The sequence below is a fragment of the Sinohyriopsis cumingii genome, unplaced genomic scaffold (assembly GCF_028554795.1).
Source record: "Sinohyriopsis cumingii isolate HCF-2022 unplaced genomic scaffold, ASM2855479v2 utg000360l, whole genome shotgun sequence".
NCBI classification, from domain to species: domain Eukaryota; kingdom Metazoa; phylum Mollusca; class Bivalvia; order Unionida; family Unionidae; genus Sinohyriopsis; species Sinohyriopsis cumingii.
In genome coordinates this window covers 1733933-1757425 of record NW_028315892.1, presented here as the reverse complement: position 1 = coordinate 1757425, position 23493 = coordinate 1733933, and the positions used below count along the sequence as shown (strand labels likewise).

Sequence of the window (23493 nt, the reverse complement as noted above, 5' to 3'; positions counted from 1 at the left end):
ACCAGGCCGATCAGTCCTAATACTAACCTATTAATGCTGAGCGTCTAGCGAGGTAGGTGTTAATACCATTTTTGTAAGTCTTTGATATGACTTGGCTGGGGTTTGAACCCATGACCTCCCGCTTCTGAGGCGGACGCTCTAACCACTAGGACACCGGAGCGGTCAGAATGGAATTGTAACAATTACAATGGAAGCAATTTGTATTATGCTTGTTGGGGCATTCCTCACTGATGGCTGTCAGTGACATCATCATGGGAATGTGTAACAGCCACATTTTGTAAGAACAAGGTGTAGTTGGTGAACAATACAGACACTTTTCTGCCATTTCCACTGGCATCATCTCATATAATGTTATTTGAAAAAACTTCCTACAACATACTCACAACATATAAAATCTATATGCACATCTGATGAAAGCTGCTTGTGTTTCTGAAACACATATTCCATACTGGTGGTAAGAATGTCCAAATCTACATTGCAAAAATGAAAACATTACCATCCATCTAGGAGTTGCAAATGTATGAAATCCTCTTGTTGGGTAGTTTTACTAACAGGCTTTACAGCAGGGCCTTCCATTAGATTTAAATGTGGCAGGTAAGTTGACAAAGTAGAGTGGGGGGTTGGGGGGACCTACCCCAATGGGGATAATTCATTTTTTTTTTTAAAGTAGCATGGTGTAAAGTAAAAGTAGATGGGCTGATAAGGAATCCACTGAATTTACAGACTAAAGGTTCAGACATTTGTTTTTAAGAGAAAAATAAAAGAAGGCAACAATACAACAGATATTTTAATATGACTTTAATGTTTATTTTCTAGATTTAATTAAGATTATGAATCAAAATCAGTCTCCAACTCCACTGTAAAGTTTATCTATTACTTCTTCTGCTCAGGCACCTGCAAATTAAAACAAAATTGTAATGCTTAAATAAAGTCATATCATCTCACCACTAGTTACATATGCAGAAGTCATGTTAATCAGCATTATAAAAATGTATGAAATTTTCTTCACTGCACTTGTGCTTCCCTTACTATCGTTAAGTCATGATACAAGATAACTTTGCACTTACTTGTCATTTCTGGCAAGTGGATGGTGCAATCAATTTGCACAAAGATGAATTTATTTCATCCAAATATTTCATGTGAATAAAAATTCCAAATGGAGGCACTTGTCCGATCAGACAAGATATATGCATATTGTAGTTAGCTGGACTCTAGCTCTGATAGTCCTGGGCAATAGGATAAGCTGATTTTGTTATCAGTTTAGAAATGCATCCGCTTTGCAAATACTATGCTTTAAAAGACGAAACTGAATCCAATATTGATGAAATAAGAGTCATTTGGATTACCTTGTTTTTTATCATTCTGCGTTGGTTGGGTGCATATTTGAGGGTCTCTGATATGGTCTCTTCCATTCCATTTGCCTTTGCTTTGCCATTATTTTTCAAGCAGGCTTCTGCAAGAGTAATACAATGTTTTAAAATAAGTTTCACAACAAAGTATGCATTGCATTTTTCTAAATGCCAGCAATAATCAATGGAATATTTTTAAAACATGTACTTTGAAATGTGGTCTCAAGTTACTTTATCAATTCATTTAAAAATCTCTGGCAAGTCACATGAAAAACACAATTTAAATCAAGCCATACTTACTTATCAAAACCTGACATATCACAAGCTCTTGAAATGCTTTTTTCCTCTTTGGACTATACTCTGGCCAGTCTTTTTGTTTTAAGCTTTTTCGTCATCCTGCAGACACTATCCCCAATTGTAAACCTGCCAAGGGAGCTCAAGTAGCATATCTGAAAATAATAATAATAATAATAATAATATTACTATTTTTTGGTTTTGATATTATTATTAGTAGTAGTATTTCATGATCGATGTGACAAAATATGCTTGTATATAGTTATTTTTTGTCATGGTTTTGCAAGCAAATTTAATTTCTCTAACTTGAAAAAAATTTGATAACATTAACTATGCAACACAATGTACTAATAGCAACTATAAACCAAATTAACCACCGTGAATCTATTAACTTCATAAATGACATTCACTCAAGGATTGAATTAAAGTAGCCACATAATATGTAATAGTGTATATGTAGTAAAATACCTGTTACATGTTCATCTCTAAACATGTTTTGGCCTACATCCGTAAGACAAAACAGCTGACCACTACATGTTCACCCCACCCCCAAAAATAATTATACAGGCACTGCAGAACTTGCATAATGCATACTGAGGTTCACAACAGCAAATAAAGGTTATAACAGTTTTTTAAAATAGAAAATAAAGCCCCAATTTACCATCTTCTTGGAGAGTTTGGGATTCTCCTCCAACCTCTGGCAAAGGCCCTCTAGTTCCTCCACTGAATCACATGGCACTGCAAGAATTTCTTCTCTATATTCTGTGTCTGGGCCTTGTGTACGAACTTGGAGGGCCAGCTGCTCCAACAAATTCTCAATAGTTGTGTCCAGTTTCATAAGTACATTGAACTGGAAATCTGTAACAGATTTGTGATGAAATTAGTTTTGAAAGATCAAGATCATTATTATAAACTCCTTATAAAGATCTGTACAGTGAACATGGGTTTAACAATGAAAAATATTTATGGAATGAAATACATGGTTTTTGTACAGTTTATATAAAAACTGTTCCCTATAATCCTTTATTTTTTTATTCCCTGGATATGTTGTTTCACTGCTGGTGTCTGTAAAGTCTGCATTCAATGTAGATGGTTTAGGCATCTGACTTACACAAGACAATGGTATACATCAGAAAGAAAAATAAAAAAACCAATGGAATGATGAACAGTCGACACATCAATGAAAAACAATTCATTGTTTATTTGCACAAATAAGTCTTGAACAGTATGTTTTATGACCTATAATTTAATTAATTAACATCTCACAATGTTCTGAAATAACAGTATCTAAGCTACAAGAGCTTGTGCTTTCATGTCATAATCTTCCATTTTGCAAACAAATTTTGATGTTGAATCAATGTTTATGACCTTAGCATTGAACACTAACATTCAAAATGTCTACAAGATGACAAGACTATTATCAACTGAAGTGACAACAAACCAATGAGTTTTACGTGCATTGAACATAAGCATTTTTAAATGCTACAAAATGTGTTTTTAGTGTACGGCCACAAATTACCCAACATTTTGTCAAACATAAAACAGTTCTACTACCTTAGATGAGAATTAAATTCATAAATACAGTGTATCATTGACTTACTCGTATTTAGAGAGCTGTAAATGAAATAAGAGATTATATAAAAGTCAACACCTGTAGTATTTGTTTCATTATTCTATAATGTACATTTTTTTCCATCCTCAATACTTACTACTTGCAGAGGAACTGGCAGAGAGAAATCTTTATATTCTCCACTCCAGATTGGATGGGGATGGTGATGGTGTTGTCCTTCTGGATGCAGCTAAGAGCATAAAGATTATCACTACTCCTTAATTGCAGTAAAAAAGAAACAAAGAAATCAGACTGGATGTTTTGGCATGTAAACAAAATGCATACTGGTTGCAATAACCACTGTATATAAGGCAGTGATACAATATATCACAAAATGCATTCTTTTTTAGCAAAACATCTAATCTCATATATACAGCATCATGAGTAAGTAAGTACTCTTAAACACATCTTATTAAACAGACAGAAAAATGATGAAATTTATACATACTTTTGATAAGGAATTTCCAATTGTGGCATGGTATAAAAGCAATTGATAAAAAGAGACCAGATAAACTAAATAGAACATACCAGCAGAATAAGAGGAAATCTTGGAGTCTGCAAAATACTCTCCATTTCAGGAGGTTTTGGATGAGATGGCTGACCAGAAAGGTTTCCACTTGAGATTTTCATCTTTTTTCAGTTCTTCATTTTCATCTGAAATATCAATGAGAACTTGTAAATACTGTATGAGTCCTTGAATACACTGGCTCCTTGTGACATACAGGGTTTGCAGAACAATCGCTAGCAATATTCACCACTTTTAAATCCAGCTGGTGAATTTTCACCATGAAATGCATCCGAATGCAGTGAATAATCCTGGATTAAAGACAAAATAGTGTACAGAAATGTGCAATAAATTAGTCAAGCTCCAGACAAAACAAAGATATGATTTATCTCTGATTCATAATGACTTTTCTTGTGCTACTCATTTTACCAATGCAAATTACATTGAATTTTGTAAATTAAATGGTACAATTAAGATATGTATGTCAAAAGATTACTAATCTTCAGCTTTCCAATTAATGCTAAACACATGTATCAAGTCATGTATTTAGTCTCTCATCACCAATAAATGCATTTTTAAGTACTCATCCTAGAGTGCACCAAAGTCATGTGAACTTGATCCAATTCCAACATTACTGCTGTTTGAGTGCCTAGATCCAGTATTGCCTTCACAAACTGATGTTATTAATACCTCTCTCTCATCAGCATAATTTCCATCATTTTTCAAAACTCCCATTGTAAAACCTCTGCTGAAGAAACTAACACTATACCATAAGGATTTAAAGAACTACTACCCGGTTTCTAATCTCCAATTCATATAAAAAATCTTACAAAAGGTTGTTCAATCCCAGTTTGCATCTTGTCTGAATTCAAACAGTCTTTTTAGCAATGTACAATCTGCATATCGCCCTTGCCACAGGACACAAATTGTGTCTGCAAATAGATTACACTCCAGCCCAGTTGATCTATGTTGTGGTGTTGCACAGGGGTCTGTTCTTGGACCTGTTCTCTACACTCTATACACTCAGCTGCTCTCAAGTGTCATAGATCATCATCCAGTGTCTCACCAATTGTACACTGATGACACCCAAATATACAAATCTAGCCACCCAACTGAAGTTGATGCTACCATCCAAGGTGTAGAGATGTGCATTTCTGATGTGAAATCATGGATGACTTGTAACAAGCTGCAGATGAATGATGATAAAATTGAGGCCATTTTGATTACAACACAAAGACTTTCTCATTCACATCCTTTACCTCACACAATAAATATCAGCAACACCAACATTAAATTCACACAATCAGTACAAAACCTAGGTGTTACTCTGGACAGTACTCTCACATTGCACCAACATGTCATGAACATATGCAAGGCTGCATATCTTGAGCTGAGACGCATCAGCTCCATTCTCAGATATCTTTCAGTTGATGCCACTAAAACACTTGTGTGTTCATTACTACTTTCAAGACTGGACTATGGCAACTCAGTTCTGTCTGATTCATCTTAATATCTACTGCAGAGACTTCAAAAAGTTCAAAACATAGCTGCTTGGATCATACTTAGAGTACCACAATCAGAGCACACCTCCCCGCTGCTCTGTACCCAACACTGGCTATCCATTCAATCCAGAATCAAACACAACATTTGTTCTCTGTGCTACGTTTCAGTGACATACTCTAGTCCAACATACCTATCCGACCTCACCTATGTGTACACACCAGCAAGATACTTACACTCCTCTTCCGACAATCATATACTCATTATTCTCACTATGAAAACAAAGTCACATGGACAGCATTCTTTTGCATACCAGGGCCCAGCAACATGGAATGAATTGCCCACTGAACTTAGACACAAAGACGCACTGATCCCATTCAAGAGTGCTCTCAAAACTACTTATTCTGACTACAAAAACAAACCTAATGACCTACTAATGTTAACTACCTTATATATTCTCAGCATGTTTTTTATGTTTTCTAATGTCATGGTGTTTGCTTTTGTAATCATATCATTGTGTATGTTTTTATGTTGTCTAATGTTGCAAAGCGCTTAGAGCTTCTAAAGATTAGGCGCTATACAAAGTCCTCATTATTATTATTATTATTATATTTAGCTTGGATGAATATTTTTAAAATCAGTGGCCATAACTAAAACAATGGGATTTTGTTTTATGATCATACAAGTATGTTGGACACCATCCATGATGTACAATGCTGTCTGACATTTCTATGCACCTAAAGTTTCCATCTCACATATTAAAGCAAAATGCATACCGAATTTGACAGATTGACGAAAATAAAATAAAGCAATGCTTACCATTTGAAAAGAGGCAATTGTCACTAGAATATTCTATTCAAAATGATATTAATTTTGGACACAGGGGATACCACCCCCATGTTTTCCTGACTCGTGATATTTCGGCCTATTCTGTGCACATCTTTAAAAGATGTAATGTTTATCCATCGAGCTATAGAAATGAAATACATTTACTGTAGACTGTTTCTGTCAGCAGTTAAGTTGAGTAATTAGGTCAGGTTTATAGCTGGTTTACAAAATTCAATGTAGAATGCCAACAAATGACAAGATATATTTTTGCAAACTAAAGTGATCTTGAAAAAAGATTAGTAAAGTTTAACATTTTATAAAAAATAAGCTATTATGTGGAAAAGAAACAACAATGAAATAGGATGCAATGTGTTTACATCTAGTTTTGGAAGGTACCGTCTCTAAGGTACCGTCATCATTGTACCGTAGTTTAATGGGTGGAAAGGCCATAGAAAGGTAAGGGCAGTGCGGAGACCATCGAGTATGTTCCAGAATAGCTGAATCTTTGTAGATACATAGATCCATTCGTAACTTCAGTCCGCAAGCGAAACACTGTACTTCGTATCCCAATCCTGACTCAGGTCCGAAGTAGACAAATCCTGTTCTAGCTAAAACATACGAAGAAGGTAATCCTTCCCTATCCGTAGGCCATTTTTTAAACGTGTCCAATCGACGGGCACAATCACAATAGTCAGGTAAGAAGACTGGAAAATGGTAGGGTTTGAACTTGGAGTTCTCACTGGATTTCTCACTCGATTCTTGCTGTGGTGAAGTCATCCTTCTGGTGGGTGGCTATCCTCTTACAACCAAGCTTTATACCGACATGTCCATACGGCAAAGTAAAGTGGGTGGGAAGCCGCACTCGCTTCTGCTACACGATTTGATAGACTTTTTCCAAGGGTTGACTGACGATGTGGTGTGTGGGTAAACGTACAACCTTGTTGGGTTGGTAGGTGGTCACTTTCTCTAGACTGCAAGCTTCTTTCAATACGCCAAAGTTGACCACTCGACTGGTACGATAATTCAGAGTAAGTCCGTTTACTTTACACTTCGTGTGCACCTCTCCTTGTTTGTCCCGGTATTCGTAGCCGTAATTTTTTGGACCGCCACTGACGAAACTTAGAATCATGTCATCGGGGTGCTCGTCTGTCCAGGCTCCTAAACGGTCTCCTTCGATGTCAGGGTGCTGTTGACTCGGGTGATCGATATAAATGCAATTGTCCATGTCAAAGTACAGGACACGTTCCCCTAACAGTTCTAAAGCTTCGTATAATTTTAAGCGAGCATGAGCTGTCACGTAAGCTGCAATGATGACATTTCCAAAAGGGGTCGTCTTGTACAAAGTTCAGATCTTCTTCGTAATTCACCAAGATCAAATCCTCACGAACGATGTCCACGTGTTTCATGAATTTGGCTTTGTCGTGTATCATCTGAAAGTAGCGGGAAGGTTCGGTCAAATACTCCGTCTTGGGTGAACACGGTCATTGTGCCATTTTACCCCACAAGCAATTTAACATCACTTTGGCAAACAAACGCCTGCCTTCGTTTTTCTCGATGTGATCTAAAGTAACGCCTTCTTGTGCCCAGAATTTCTCTCTGAATGTCTTTTGGTCTTCGGGAGTGTGACACCAGGACAGATAGCCACTGGCTTCTTGCTTCAGTTTCAAAAAGGCATCCACGTAGTCTGCGAAAATGCCTTTCTGCGTGGGGTCACCCTTGTGGTAATTATTGTGTCTTGGGAAAGTGGCAAATTTCGTACACTTCTAACAGTTGGTATCCCATGTTCAGAGCTTTGAACAATTCTACGCTGACCCATGTCCCCGTCAAGGCCCGTTCTTCCTGAGTGTGATGACAAGGTTGACCTTGGTTGCACGTTTGAGCATAAGTACGGCACAAAGGAAACATAAGTTTGCCTTGGCAATGGTGAGGTAAGACGGGATGGTATAGGTTCGTGGGAGGCAAAACTTTGCACTTGATCAAGCCTTCGAATTGTCGAATGTTTTTTAGGTCGATGTGTTCAGTGAACAATTGTGGGTGCCCTGCAGGAAAGCAACAATATTTGCACACGTAGGGATACAGTGAACACACGTCCAAGTATTTGATTCCTTCTCCTTTCTCTTCGTCAGCTTGGTACAACAAACAGGTGGCATTGGTCCTTCCTCCGTACAAACTATCCCTTGGGTTCAGGGGGTCCATGAACTGGTAACTTTCCATGAGGCGTTTAAACTCGGGATCGGTGTTCAAACGGTGATCGTATTTGTGTTCCCACATTTCCACCACTTGGTATCCTTCCTGTTCTAACTTTAGGCGTCGCTGACAAATGGCCTGGTACAAGTCTTCCATGGTTCGTTGCAAAAACTGATTTTTATTGCCACGGTCAGGGTAACAGATGGGACATCCGTGAAATAAGCAACCGTTAAACTCGTACAGGATCTTGGGGTTTTCTAAGTCCCAGCCATCGACCGAATACGTTCCGATGGTCTTTTCGCCCCTTCCATTGCGGGCATGCTGAATCCATTTGTCTTCCTTGTTGCACAAGTAATGCAACCAGCAAGGGGCTTTGACTGAGTATTGACGTTTGACATAGTTGGTCGTTTGAGGACTGATGACAGCCACAGTGTTTTCAGTCATGAATCGTTGTCGGTAGACTAAGGAACACGCTTTGGCAATGGTGCAAGCTTCTTTCAAAGGCTCAACCCCTCCGTGTTCCATGAAATTTTCCACAGCATCGCCGTAAAATGTCTACGTCGGAACGACGATACTTTAGCATTTCTTCCTGAAAGTCGAAAGAGTCGGAGGTGTGAGCCTGGTACCAAGCGTAGAAAGTTTCTCGTTCGGTACGCATGTTGTCAGGGTCGTAATAGTGAGCCTGAGGCAAATGGGGTAGAACGGCGTGTTGATTGGCTTCTGTATTGAAAAAGTGTGGAAAGTACCCTTTAGCCATTTCTGTCATTCCAAATATTTTAGGCATTCGACTCAAAGGCATGGCTAAGTAGCTCATCGAATCTTTAAACTGCACTTGTCCCACTTGCATGAAAATGATTTTGGCTCCATTCAAAGTGACTTTAGGACGCTCGGTGCCACGTTCCGTATAGTATCTCAAAAGAAACTGTCCATCGTATCCGGAGAAATTGTGAGCCATCACTGTGGCATGGTGATGACATTCTCCATAATAATGTTCGATGTCCTCTTGGTTCCACGTCTTGTCGATGGGGTCTAAGACCCATTGTGTGAATCAGCTAGTGTGCTCGGTCCTTGAAAGATTTTTTCACGCCCTCCAGGAATCTTACTGCAGTGAGGGCAATAACTCAAGATAGGTTCTTGAATGCACTTCTCGCACGCTCGATGAGCCACGCAGAAATTAGGAATGTGAATACCAGTCTCTTGCATGCATTCGAAATCGAAAAAGATGAAATTGCCTTTCTTCTTCTTGAGACCATCCTCTTTCTCTGGTTGGGATTGGTATTTTTGCACGTAGCATTGGTGTTCCACGTCCACGATGCAGTGACAAATGTGACATTTTTTCTTTCCCGAACACACGTGTGCCTTGGTACTGTTGGTACATAGACCTTGTCCACACAATGGGCACAATCTCAGGAGTTGACAAGCACATTTCTTCTGTGAACCTTGCGTCTTCAGATGTTGTTGGTAACAGGCAGGGCTGACAAATGTGCGCAGACAAGCAGGACAATGCACTGGTTCTTGCCCTTCGCTCAGACAGGGTTGAGAGGCCAAACATCCTGAGCATTTCGATCCACAATGTTTGTGTTGCTCTCGATTAGTATAACCATAGTCACATTTCTCACAGTAATATGTGTATCCCAGGAATCCAGTGATAGTGGTAATGGTATCGAAATGGCCATCGTGATGATAGAGGTGAATGTATTTTCCATCCTTAAAGTCTTTCCCTCGAAACAACAGAGACCCGCGCACTTCTTGAGGCTGCACTTTCAAGGTGTATAGAGCTAGGGCATCTTGCAATTTTTGCATCTCAGGAATGCCACAGGGTGTGTCTTTGGACAGGCCTGCTTGTTGTAACAGAAGTTCTGCTTCATTTCGTTGTTTGGCTCGGTTCGATTTTCGAATGTTCTCCCAGGCTCTTTTCCATTCTACCATGTCGTTCTTGTCGGCATAGGTTCATCCCACCACGATGACTCGGGCTAAACACATGTGATCTTGAAAATTGTTAATTTGGACAAGACTTGTTTTGGTAATGCGAAGGTTGTTGACCAATAAGGTCTTTCTGCATTGTCCGGTCCCTTGAATAGGAGAGACGTGGGTCATGCCCAGTGTGGCTTTTCCATCGGTGATGTCAAACTGGTCATTAGATTGTTGCACGTGTTGAATCTTGTCCATGACTTTGGAAGTGGTCAATTCTGCAGGGCTGCTAAACTCGACCCAAACAAGGGATTTCAAGCCGTCATGTTGTATGGAAAGTCTCAAGCGATCATCTTCTTTGGGTTGACATTGTCGCTTGAGTGTGGTGAGCAAAGAATCCCACATGTCGGTGATGAACCCTTCTGCTTTCTCTAACGGTACTTCAGACTTGAAATCTTTAAACTTCACTGTGTATTTGTAAGCCTTAGTTCTAAATTTTCTAGAGGGACTCTTTTCCGTCTCTCGAATGTCATAGTACTTTTCAGGGTTGACTAAGGGTGGTAAACTTTGTTTAGAGGATTTGGATTCTGGTTCACTCATGTCCTCTTCAAAATCACTGGCATGGATATGTGCCAAGACTTCAGCCCTGGTACGAGGCGATAGATCACGTTTCTGCCTCTTACTTTCTTCTTCTTTCTTCTCAAATGAATTGGATCATTTCATCTCGATAGCAAAAAGTCAAATGACTAAAGTTTAAACACCATGGACTAATTTATAGTCATAGCAGACCAGCGTATATAAAGGGTATGTGTCTTGTCCTTTCACTATTCATTTCACTCTCAAACCGAGCACAACGATGGAAGAGGCTACCCAGATCGAACGTTTCATCAGAGCTTTGCGAGGGGTCATTAGAAAATTCTCTTCAGACCAGCCGAGGGACTACTCTCCTTCCTTTCGAGATAAAAGTCAAGATACCTGCTATATCTGTCAGAAGAAAGGGCATTGCTCTTCAGAGTGTCCAGACCGTCAAAAACAGAAAAAAAGGGGTTAGAAGAGACAAAAGTCAAGATACCTGTTATTATTGTCAAGAAAAAGGACATTGGTCACCAGACTGCCCAAAAACGAAACAAGAGGAGTCAGAAGAAGAGAGGGATTCTTCAGAGGAAGAGGAAGAAGAAGAGGAAGAAAACAGACAGGTGAAGAAAAAGAAACAGGAGAAGAAAAGAAGGGAAGAAAGTGAGGAGGAAGAGGAGGAAAAGACTGTGACGGTGAAGAAATTAAAAAACAGAGAGAGTGAACAATGAGACAGAAGAAGTCTATGAACTTTTTAAAGTGCTCTGTTGTGAATTGTGAATTGTAAATATTTATAAAAGAATAAATTAATTATAAAAGGTAAGTGTCTTTGGGTTTTGATTTTAAAATAAGAACCTACACTCACGCACACTCATACACAGACACGTACTATTGGGTAAAATGTTTTTTTTTAGTTATTGGCAATTGAAAGTCTATCTCTTTTCGAGAGACTTGGGGGGCCCTGAAAATGGCCTTTTTTGGTGTAAGGGGTGAGTTTAAACAATCAACTTTAACTGCCTTAAGCCTTTGCCACGGCCAAGGCCTACTTCTGGACTGCGTACTGTTGATGATGATTAAGGGTGGTGCGGTAGGCGTAGTCACAGGGTTGGAGTGTTTAGCTCGGGAAGGTCGTATTCTCTTCGGCCGTAATAAAGAAGTCTGATACATTTGTTTCAGACTTCTTAACTCCGCTAAAATGTCTAACAGTACCGTGACCGTTTGATTTTGACACCCTTGTTTCTTTGCTGCTGCTTCTTCTTCTTGTTGTTTTTTTCTTACCTCTTCTTCTTGCTGCTGTTGCTGTAGGAGAAAAGCTTGTCCCGCTTCCTTTTGCTGTTGTATAAATTTCTCCAATTCTTCTTTCTGTCTCTGTCTAAAATTTTCCATGTGTGGTAATGAAGGAGAAGGTGACGAAGGTTCAGGAACAAATTCTTGCGAGGTAAAAAACCCACAAAATCCCAATTCACCTCTTCTGAAAGTAAGTCCGGGTTCCCTTGGGTAGTCTCCACCGTCGGTGCACCCCCCCCCCAAAAAAAATTGATCGTTTTCTGAGTTTCCGTCATGTTGAAAAGCTGTCGCTTAGATTGACTGCACACAGGCGCTAGCGAATGTATATAGACTATGTGACGTCACAGACTGCTCTCTTCGGATTGGACGTGGGCTGACTGAATTTTGTAACGCGTGTTTGGATTGGTCAAAAAACTCAATCCATTTCAATCCTTCCTCTCTCTATAAATAAGTACAGTTCACTGCATTCCTTCACCTGTTACTAGGCACCCCAACATGTGGACCGACGTACAATCTTCAACGCTTGTGTCTTCGATGATGTTCCAGACGGACATACCAATGTATATCCGATCCAACTGGACAGTTATCCACAGGACAGACACCAGCCTGTGGATGCAAAGAATCTTATGTGGAGCATCAAGGATGCCTCAAAAGAGTCTTAATCTATGGTCCTGCAGTCAGGCTCAGCCTAAGGTCAAGAAGAAGATGTCACAGATGCCCTTTATGTTAAGGGTATATTAACATAAAACCAAAGGCCCTTTTCAGGGCCATTTTTATCTCTCGAAAAGATCTTGACTTTCAATTGCCTACCCCTTATTTTATTTTTTTGTTTAAAAAATAATAAAAAAATAGAGACCCCTCCCTGTTTCAATTTTCGCCTGTTCCATTTCATAGACCCATCAGGTCGGGACCTTATTAAAATAGGGTCCCGACCCTGTTCCATTTCCCCTAGTCCCTAGACAGTCCCACGATTTATTCCCCATGTTCAATTTCCCTTGTCCCTAGAGTGAATAGTTTTTTTTTCTTTCTCCCATGTTAAATTCCCGTTGTCCCTAGAATGGATATTTTGTTTTCTCCCATGTTAAATTACATAGTCCATAGAGTGGATATACCCTTTTTAACATGGAAGTTCCCTTGTCCCTAGACCGTCCCTATTCACTACTACCATTGATATTACCAGCCTGAAACCCAATTTAATGCCATTTGTAATAAATTCATTTCAAATAAATATTATGATATAGTTGAAGTGTAAAGTCAAGCAAGTATTCTGTTTGCAGATTTTACATTTTAGATATTATAGCAAAGTCATATTTTCTCTTGTTTAGTAAACTTTATTGCAACTGGTTCCAAAATAGTAAATCTTATTTAATGTTCATTCACCAGAATAGGTATTGATACAATCCTGAATTAACTGTATGGTACTAAAATATACCCTGATCTTGTTTGAGATTGTAATATACAGAACTATACCTCAAGACAACAATAATATATTGAATTTATATTATATCAAGACTGTCATGGTTATGAACTCCAACTTTATACAGGTTTTTTCATAATAAATGATCATCTTGTGCTATGGTTGAAAATAAATCAAAGTTCAGTTTAACTCCATTCTCTCCACATTTGTCAGTTGTTAAGAGGCATACTCATCCTCAGTGTTATAGTAAAATGTAATCTTATTTGGATCAATCTTGGTGGTGTAATATATGAATGGAGAAAGAATATTATCATCCAGATTAAAATATTTTTTATTCAGACTCTACTAAAATTTTTAGTTGGATATGGGTTACGGAGCCTGATGTGTACGAACAAAGCAATGTGTACCATGACCTTTCTAATTTAACATTTTAAACTCCTGCAGAAGAAAGAGATTTTTTAGAGCCATTAAACTGTATTAACAAAAACATTTCTTCAGTATGATTTTCCTTTACTTAGTATTGACAAAGCTCATATTTTAAAGTTGTTGTTTTTTGTGTTTGGTTTGGCCTTTTATGGTAAACCAACACAAGTAAGTTATTTAGTGCCAATGTACTTTAAGTATTGTGCCTTGCCCAAGGACATACCATGGTAGCTAACCCAGGTTGGTCCGATGGTAGAATTTGAACCTACATTATTTCACAGGTCCAGAAAGCTAACCACTGAGCCACTACAGCTCCCCATCTTATAGTGGAATGCTGGTATACTTTATGATCAAGAAGGATGGGTTGGGGTATGCATGTTGCATCTGAAAAAAGTGATGGAATTTTTGTTTACATAATATTTTAGTCATACAATATGAATCATTTTCTATAGATTTAAGATGTATCAGATCAAGTTAAGAAAAATCATATATTCTGTTTCCTGGGAATGTACTAAAATTCACTGTTATTGTTTGATTTTTTGGTAGTAAGCTTACTTGGTATTTTATTCTTTTTAACTTGAATACCTAATTTGTTAACATCCTGTCCTAAATCTTCATAGTTCTGTCTATTAAGTGACAACTGTTGATACATGTTGGGAAGTTTTTGTTTATATCTTTTGATTTTTGTGGTTCTGGAAGTTGCAGTATTTGTTGTTGTATTATTAACCATTTCAGTAATTTAATGAATGCAGAGTATACTGCTCTATAAATGAAATTTAAGGGAAAATAATGTAAAAGTATGTTTCACTGCAAATATAAATTGTTTAAAATAATATATCATTTATCATATGACTATTCAATTGTGGTAACTAGTATTCCATCCAATATCTATATATTAAAATATGTCTTTTCATACAGCTGGTGATCATTTAGATACAAGTCCAATTAAACATAATCAAATTATCAATGCAGGTGTTTTTATTAGTAGTAGTATTGCAAGTATAAGTGTTAGTATTAAGATTTCATATACAGGTATGATAAGTGTATCATAATGTTTAAATGATGCTCCTTGTTACAACATAAAATATGTTCATTGAAACAAATGGTTCACTGGTAAATTGGCAGCAAAGGTCTTCACTGAATTATGTTGCATAAACTATTTTACAATAAAACATATATGATGCATCTCAATTATGATGATGTGGAGGAGGAGGATTAATAATAATGCAATTTAAGTTATCTTCATAACATAAGTTCTAGCAGATGTGTAATTTTTATGTGGTTCATTATCAGTTTGAAACTGGTCTATGATTTTTGGATCTGGACATATCTGGTCCCCTGCTGTTGTGCTGCTATGGTCTTTACAGTTCATTAGGATATCAGTTACACTTGGTTTACATTTAGAACCCCATGGGATGGAATGCCCAGTTTGAAACTGAGAGAATGGTTAATTATCCATAATATAACTCCTGCAGTTATTATTAGGTTTGATATCAAGGTCTTTCTTTAAAAGCTTTTCAACTCAGGTTCTGTTCTACCATACAGATAAATAAAGTCAAATTCAAGGCTTTCAGATTTGTCCAGTTTGTTTCATGTGTTGCGGCAGACAGACTGTATATTGCCACTGTACCATATAAATATCAGTGCTTAGTCTGCTCTCAGTTGCTGTGGTTTGATTAGTTACAAGTGTCATCACATGTGACTAATTATTGACCAATGTAATGAAACTTGTATAATTAGAAGGCTGTATTTAAAAACTCTAAAGATCTTAAATGTGTGCTAGAGGATAGGGTTAGCAGTTATACTCCCAATTATGTTTGTGATGAGCAAAAGCAGCTGCACAAATTTGAGCTTTTAGTTTGGTTCTGGTAGGGTCAAAGGATGCAGGTACATTTTGATTTTTAAAAATTAACATAATTCCCACGTAATACATTCCAAACCTAAGTATGCAATTGATTTGATAAAAGTTTGGAGATTACTGTTTAGGTTCTGTTCTTACAATACTATAGATATACCTGACTACTCCATAGTGAAATGGCCAACTGTTAGTTATATAAGCCAGATGCATAATGTTAGCCATTTGTTTAAGTGTTTTCTCATTACTTTCATTTGTGTCACAGAGTTGCATGCAATATTTCTTTCTAGAATAAATTTATTTTATTTTCTAATTGTGTATTTTATGGTCTCACTGGACAGTTTATCTGGTGAATTTTCATCCAACAATGAAGATACTAATAAAAACAAACTAATGATATTTGTAGAAAGCATACATGTGAGATTTTGACTGCAGTAATCAGGTTAATTCCTGATGCATCTATTGGTTTCTATACTGAACCATCACTGCCACCATCTCCTAAATTTTACATTCATTTTTTACTAGAAATAGCTATTTTCAATATTTTTCTGTGACAAGGCAACTAAAAGAATCAGTATGTGCCTTATGCATGAATAAAGTTCACTAGTACTATAGCAAATTAGCATACTTTTCATCACCCCTCTACCATCAAGATTTTTTTATATTTACCTCTGTAGCAGACACAAATAAAAGTCGGCAGCTCATTTGCAGACTAAGTTACACATATGATCTCCAATGCTCATCTAACTGTGACAGGCAGTCACCAACAAACCAACCTATTTCCATGCATAACTCAAAGTAAGTCTGAACCACATTATAGATTTAGCTTATGTGTAAATTTATAAATGCTAGGCTTGTGATAATTAGGTTCATGCCTTCTACCTTAAAAATTAGAGGGATGTCAAAATACGAAACTATCCAGTGAGACCTATGATGTTAATTTTAATCCCTATGGGATTTGTGACATAAAAAACCCAAATGCTTTATCTATTAAAAGGTAACTAATCGGGGCAGGATCTGCAGTGGATCAATGGTTAGTATGCTAGACTCCTGATAAAAATGTTTGTGTTAAAATCCTGTTATCAAGTCAACCAGGTTACCTACTGCAATGTACCCTTGCCTTACTCCAATTCCCTCAGTACTCAGTAAACAACTAGTGTTGCTGTACATAACAAAACCAGTCCATATTGATGTTACATATTTTACTACATCCTGACAAAAATTATTCTCTAAATAAAGAATGATTAATATGTGATGGTCTCGCATGTAATCAAACTCTTCCAAGCTTTTAATGATATGAACCGATTTATCAATGTTTATCAAATTTGCATGAAAAACTATTTCTTATTTGTCATCAAATATGTTCAATGTTTTGATCATATAAGCATTTCTGCTACATTAGATCAAAATAATCTTTTTGTCAGAAATAGAGCCCTTATAGTATTTGCAAGGTCAACCAATCAGATGCAGAATTTGAGTTTAATATGAATGAATATTTTTTTTACAAAATTGCTCTTTTGCTATATCTTGATGAGATAACTCTATTTACCAAGTCTGATAAAATTAATGAGAAATAGTTTTAAGAGCAGTAGCAAGAATGGCTAGTGAGATGTAGAACCACCACATTATATGCATAGATTTTTCTTATAGCCTCAGACATACAAGCAAATAATTAAACAAGTCAGATCTAAATTGGATCATAAACACTGTTGTGCAAATCATAAGAAACTCTGCCAATCAGATGCAAGGTCACTTCACTACCATACCTTTATCACACTCATAATAAGCATCATTGTGAAACTTGACTATATAAGCCCAATGGCCAACCATGATCAAACTTGAATCAGCAGTAGTGGTTATAACCTCATGTATTTGTATGCATGTTCACTTCTTCAATCTAGATCTCATTTATATAAGCATGTATTCTAAGTTTAGTAAAAACTGCACTACATGTATAAATATTGCATGCGGTGGTAACATACTCAGATGAAAGATCACCTTATTATTATTAATGGTTAACACTCATCAAACATCAAGGACAACTTAATGATTTTAGCCTATATTGTGGAATTATGGTTTTTAGGCCGGTTAAAAAACTCAACTAATCTTATACATGATCACATGTATATACTTGGATTTTGCTCATTATTAGATTTATCTAAGATGTTGATTTAAGCCCAAAACCAAGTTTTATATAAACAAATTGATCAGAACTATGGACTCCAAAGTAGCTAATTTCTTACTGTTGAAAGACAGAAGGGGATGTGAAATAAATAACACACTCTGGACCATTACATAAACCCACTTAGCCTTTTGACCAGTTGAGATAAAATATCAACAATAATGTTAAATAAGATTGATAAATTATGTTTTCTCACATTACCTCTAGCCCTTTTCAACATGGATGGTATTTTTCTTCCACACATGTCAGCTCTTAATTAGTGGCCCTTTCCCATCATGAATGTTGTAGGTGAAACTCTCAGAATTAGGCTTTTTAATTTATATCTGTAGAAGAAAAAAAACTATTGGTCTGCATATATCAATGTCACCATTTCTGTATTAGATTAAAATACCATATGTGTGTGTTTGTGTGTGTGTGTGTGTGTGTGTGTGTTAATTTTAGAATTTAAGCAAACTTGTCTCCATGTGTTTATTTTAAAACTGATGATGATAACACATAACAGGTTCAATGGATAAAATGTTATTTCTTACTTCTTACAACTGCTCATTATATCTGAATTTACATTCAATGTTTGTTTTAATTAACATATTTGGGATAATGGGCAAATTATTCATTTTGTAGTTTATCATTATATCATTTACCAGTCTTTTATCATTCAAATATGTAAAATATAGTACCATTATACTGACTTCATATTCTATATGATATCCCAGCAATACATATTAAGCAGATAAGTGCAAATACAAATGTTCAGAATGTAAAAGTTACTCCAAGCTCAAAGAAGATCAGCAAAAGATAATCTCCAACAAATTACCAAACAAAAAGCGAAGTTAACGCAGTTACCTTTATTATGATGTCTCCAACACCAACGGTACTGTACAGCTACGTCTTCTGAGTTTTACCGTCATCTTGTCTTTCAAACCAGAATTAATTTCTTGAGCTCTTACAAAATGAAGAAACTTTTAAATACTATAATTTAAACAGCTTCTTTACATGCCATGAGATAAATTATGGCACAGTGTTATGTCTTTCAGCACAACGCAACTTCACATTTGGACGGCGCGCTGTGTGGGCATCGCCGACACAGCAACTGACATGAATTCTCTATTAGCAGACACTGATTCGGAATAAATCCTTCGCAAATCTAACATTCTCGATTTTTCATAGTTCCACTTTTCATTGTTGCATCTGTTTGATTGTACAATTGCTAATGATGTTCAATGAATCAAGTTCAATTCATCTGCTGTCTGAAATCCCGGTTCAGTTGGTATTTTCTTCCGCGCATGATGCCGTGTAAATAAAAGATACGGTCGACATTCAAAGTGGTTTAGGTTAATTTATTATTTTCCTTTATTAAGGTCATTTGCAGAAAGTGTTTCGCTAGGGTGAGAAAAAAAAATATAACAAAAAGAAAACTTTCTTTTCCAACGCTAATACTGTATATATTTCAATCTGTGATTGATACTATAAATAAAAAGAATAATAAAAAAGCATTTTAGCCCGTGGCTTCAGCATGGCACTCGTTTTTGTGGGTTCTTTTAAAATGTTGTTAGTGTTGCTTTGGGGTTGTTTTTTTGTGTGTGTACCACACTAAGAAACATACCAGGTATTAGGCCTAACGTAGGAAAAGAAATTATCCTCTATTTATTACTATTCTTACTGTCAAATGACGCAAAAGTGATCAAATTGCTATTAAGATTTTGTTTTGTATAACACTTACCGCTCGTTTTCCTCGAGATAAAGCAGCCACTTCAAAATGATTATAAAATCTGTGACAGATGAAAAACGTGGTTTAAATAATTCGTAATCGTCTGCCTTAAATACTGTATGAATTTGATAATGTATTTCATGGTCCTCGTTTGAATAGATAACAACGATCATGTATATCGACCAAAATTTGTATATTCCTGCCCACAATCATGTATTTTGAATTAAACCGTATATTACACGAGCGCTCTGTGGCAAACTCGGGGGGGGGGACTCTATTATACCTGCTGTATCAGTTGAGAAATATATCGAACAGATCAGGCCCCAATACTCTCGCTCTGAAAAACATTAAAATAATTATATGCAGAATATCGGTAGGTCTCCCTCTTGCCGAAAATGTCAGCACCATATATATTTTGCAAGCAATGTAATGGGTATGATAACACACACACACACACACACACACACACACACACACTTTTTTTTGGGGGGGTGGGGGCACCGGACAGATGCCCCCATTTCCCCAAAAAATAAAAAGTATTTTATGTTTGTGTATTTCCCCCTCAGATGTGTTCTACGTTTTATTGAAACAAAATTTTATATAAAAAATTTAGTTTTTAGAATTTTTGATGTGGTATTTATGTGTCCATAGTGTTATCTAAAGGGTTGTTCGTCCGAGTCTGGTTTCCCTCACCTTGCTCGAAGTTCCTTCCCTTGAAATGTTTTGTAACCTTTGCTATATGTCGCCTAGGTCTCAGTGTTTGCTATATGTAATGGTGCTATATTGTGTGTATGCTATATTTTCTTTATGTTTGAGACAGCAAGTATAGATCAAATATCTTTTCCAGTTGTATTTCTTCCTTTATGATGTTATATTGTATCTTTTAATTTGTTTTATGGTTTTCTAATTATGACGATGGAATGGTGTACTATTTAGATTTTGTTTAAAAAAAATAATTTCCTATTTTATTATTCGAGTGATAATATTGGTCGTTCCTCATAATAGTTTTTAAAGATGTTGATAGGTAGGTTACGCTCGATCCAAGGTTCACGCTTCTTTATTCTCTATGTGTTTTTCCTGGGTCGCGTTAGGCCTCCTTTATTTAGTTTATCTGATTATGCTTTATTGAAAGATCCAAACGTATTTATGAGACCACATTATTGCATAGTGGTCAACCATGCAGTGCGGGAGAACTTAGTAGGGTTTTAAATTAAGTGTTATACAGTATGTATTTGTGTCTCTATTTTGTCTGTTTATGTTCTACATTGGGTGTTTTCAAAGACTCTTGATGGGCCTGTCCACTTCACTGAGCCCTGTGACTTAGCCCCATGATGTCATCGCCATTTACTTCCCCCTTATATTTTCCCTGTATCCCTTCCTATATATGTCTTTAGAATTTTCTTTCAGAAAAAGAAGAAAAAAACTTAAATTGCAAAATTCCTTTCTTTTTTTCTTTCTTTCTTTCTTCCCTTTTCTCTTTAAAAAAAAAAGTTATATGGGTTTCTTTGAAATATTTGAAATAGAATTTGAAATTTTCTTTGAAATATGGCTGTTGTGGGGTGCGAGGAGGGGGTATGGGTATGGCATCAGCTCGCAATTGTGCTACGCGACCCTTCGGTCTGTAATACCTATTCCTCCCTCCCCCTCTCTCCCCCAATTCCTACATCAATTGCGTTATATCAACCTGACGGTAAGTATCTATTCATCGTAAGACGTATTGAGTTCTTGTTGTGGTTAATATTCTTATTTTTACCACGTATCTTATTTAAAAATCTTTATCACCTGTCCACAGGATATCATCGTAGTTACTATATAGTCTATACATTTTAGAACGATTTTGTTTTCGCAGTCTAAATCTATGAATAAAATGTTATTTTTGTTATACTTATATTTTTTTGCAAATTTTCATTATTAACTTTATCCTATTATGTTTAGTTTTATCACATTGGGCAATCGTATGTAGTTTGGTGAAGTTCGCTGTTTTACATAAAGGGCATTTCGGCATTATCCTCAGCATACGATGTTTGATTGTTTCTTTGCCTGTTAGCCAGGTGTTGTGCAGGTATTTAAAAATTATACTTTGTGTTTTGACAGATCTTATTTTCCCCAATTTTTCCAATTTTTTGTCCAATTTACCCCCTCAGTTGTCCTGCTCTACTCTACATTTTATATTTTTGGTTATCTCCTCCCTAATCCAAGCGTGACTTTTACTTATTAAATTTTGCATAAATCTGTTTTGTCTCTATATTTTAAAATTAGTTCTCATATGTTTGCGTGGCACTTCGATTTTTTTATATTAATTTGTTATTTTTGTATATCTCTGGTCCGTTTCTCAAGGTGAAGCCGAACCAGTAGATGTACGGTGCTTCTCACGCTGTAGCCGGGTCTGATTGCAATTTTTTTTAATCTATTGATTATGTTAGTTAATTATAGTAGTAGAGGGCTCGGCAACCCCAAGCCCCCTCTACTTTTGGCCCTATATAATGTCTCTTTTTTACATGATGCATTTTATGATTCCATATATAATCTTTTATTTCGTTGTCTGTTTTGTTTAAAATTGTATTATCCATATCTATGGATTTAATTATGTAGTTAATATTTGAGTATAAATAAATCTTGGCCACTTGGGCCCGCTCCATGATACGTAATGGCGCCATGGCCAGATTTTCACATTTTCTCTTATTTTATTGATAATATGTTCATAATTTTCTACAGCTTCTTTTTTATTACCAAAGTAAACCCCTAGAGCTTAAAAAAGTGTCTCTCAGTAAGTGTGTGGGGGGGGGGGGGCGATAATCCAGGGTGGTTGCCCCTCCAGTTAACTGTTTTTAAGATTTCGTACTTGTTGTGGTTTATTTTGGAACCCGACGCTTATAGCATTTCCCCTCTCTTATAACGTTGTTGGAATCATATGCATGTTAGAGCACTTTCTTATTCTTTTTTAGGTTTGGTATTTGTATGCCTTGTATAATCAGGGGCGGATTAAGGCTCACTGGTGCCCTAAGCACTGACAAATCTTGGTGCCCCCCTCTTTTCCACGTACACCTGGGAAGATAACCCTAGGGTGTACCATGATCAAGAAACAGAACATCATGATCAATTTGCACTAGTTTTATCAATTTTTTTTACAAATCTTCATTCTTTTTTCTTTCTTTCTTTTCACCCTTTTCTCAACTTTGTGGTGCCCCCTTTGGTGCTGGTGTCCTAAGCACGTGCTTAGTCTGCTTAATGGTTAATACGCCCCTGCTTGTATATCTGGGTTGTTTCTTATCGTGTGACGTGGGATTTCTATTGCCATTACGTATTCTATCATTGATAGTGGACATCCTTGTATCACTGATCGTTGTATTTCAAATTCTTTCGTGCATTTCCCGTTTAATTATCCCAGTGTGTGGGATTTTGGTCCATTTTGGAAATTGGGTCCGAAACCAAATTTTTTAAAAACATTCTTTATATAGTTTTGTTCAAATCAGTCGAAAGCTTTCTCCTGGTCGAAGAGTACCATAGCACTCATCATACCAGTTTCATTTATGTAGTTAATTATAGTTTTAATGTTTAAAATATTGTTTTGTATATCCCTCCCCCACAAGTTTGATTTATTTTAATTATCTTGTTTATCCTACCCTTTACTGTATTTGTTAAAATCCTACTTAAAATCTTATAGTCCGTGTTTAAAAGTGATATAGGCCTCCAGTTTTTAATCTCGTCTCTATTCCCTTTCCCTTTGTATATAATTGTGATAACTCCCTCCCTCATAGATTTAGTCATTTTATTTTTACTTAAAACTATATTATTACACAAAGCGTTTAAGATCGGCGTCAGTTCACCGTGGAACTTTTGGTAGAATTCCACGGTGAGTCCATCT

At 36.6% G+C, this 23493-nt stretch overlaps 1 long non-coding RNA gene across 2 annotated transcripts; it reads right to left on the bottom strand.

Moving 5' to 3' along the window:
• Nucleotides 1–783: 783 nt before the first annotated feature.
• Nucleotides 784–19616, bottom strand: LOC149774247 (uncharacterized). 2 transcript variants are annotated; one of them, XR_016416902.1, is made up of 9 exons: nucleotides 18764–19615; nucleotides 18122–18243; nucleotides 14153–14267; nucleotides 3781–3906; nucleotides 3353–3469; nucleotides 2305–2501; nucleotides 1650–1798; nucleotides 1347–1453; nucleotides 784–894 (listed from the first exon to the last, which is right to left on the bottom strand). It is a non-coding gene; the product is annotated as an uncharacterized LOC149774247 (long non-coding RNA). The 2 variants fall into 2 exon arrangements; XR_016416901.1 differs by having other exon boundaries at nucleotides 3353–3906; nucleotides 18764–19616.
• Between the last annotated feature and the right edge of the window lie 3877 nt (nucleotides 19617–23493).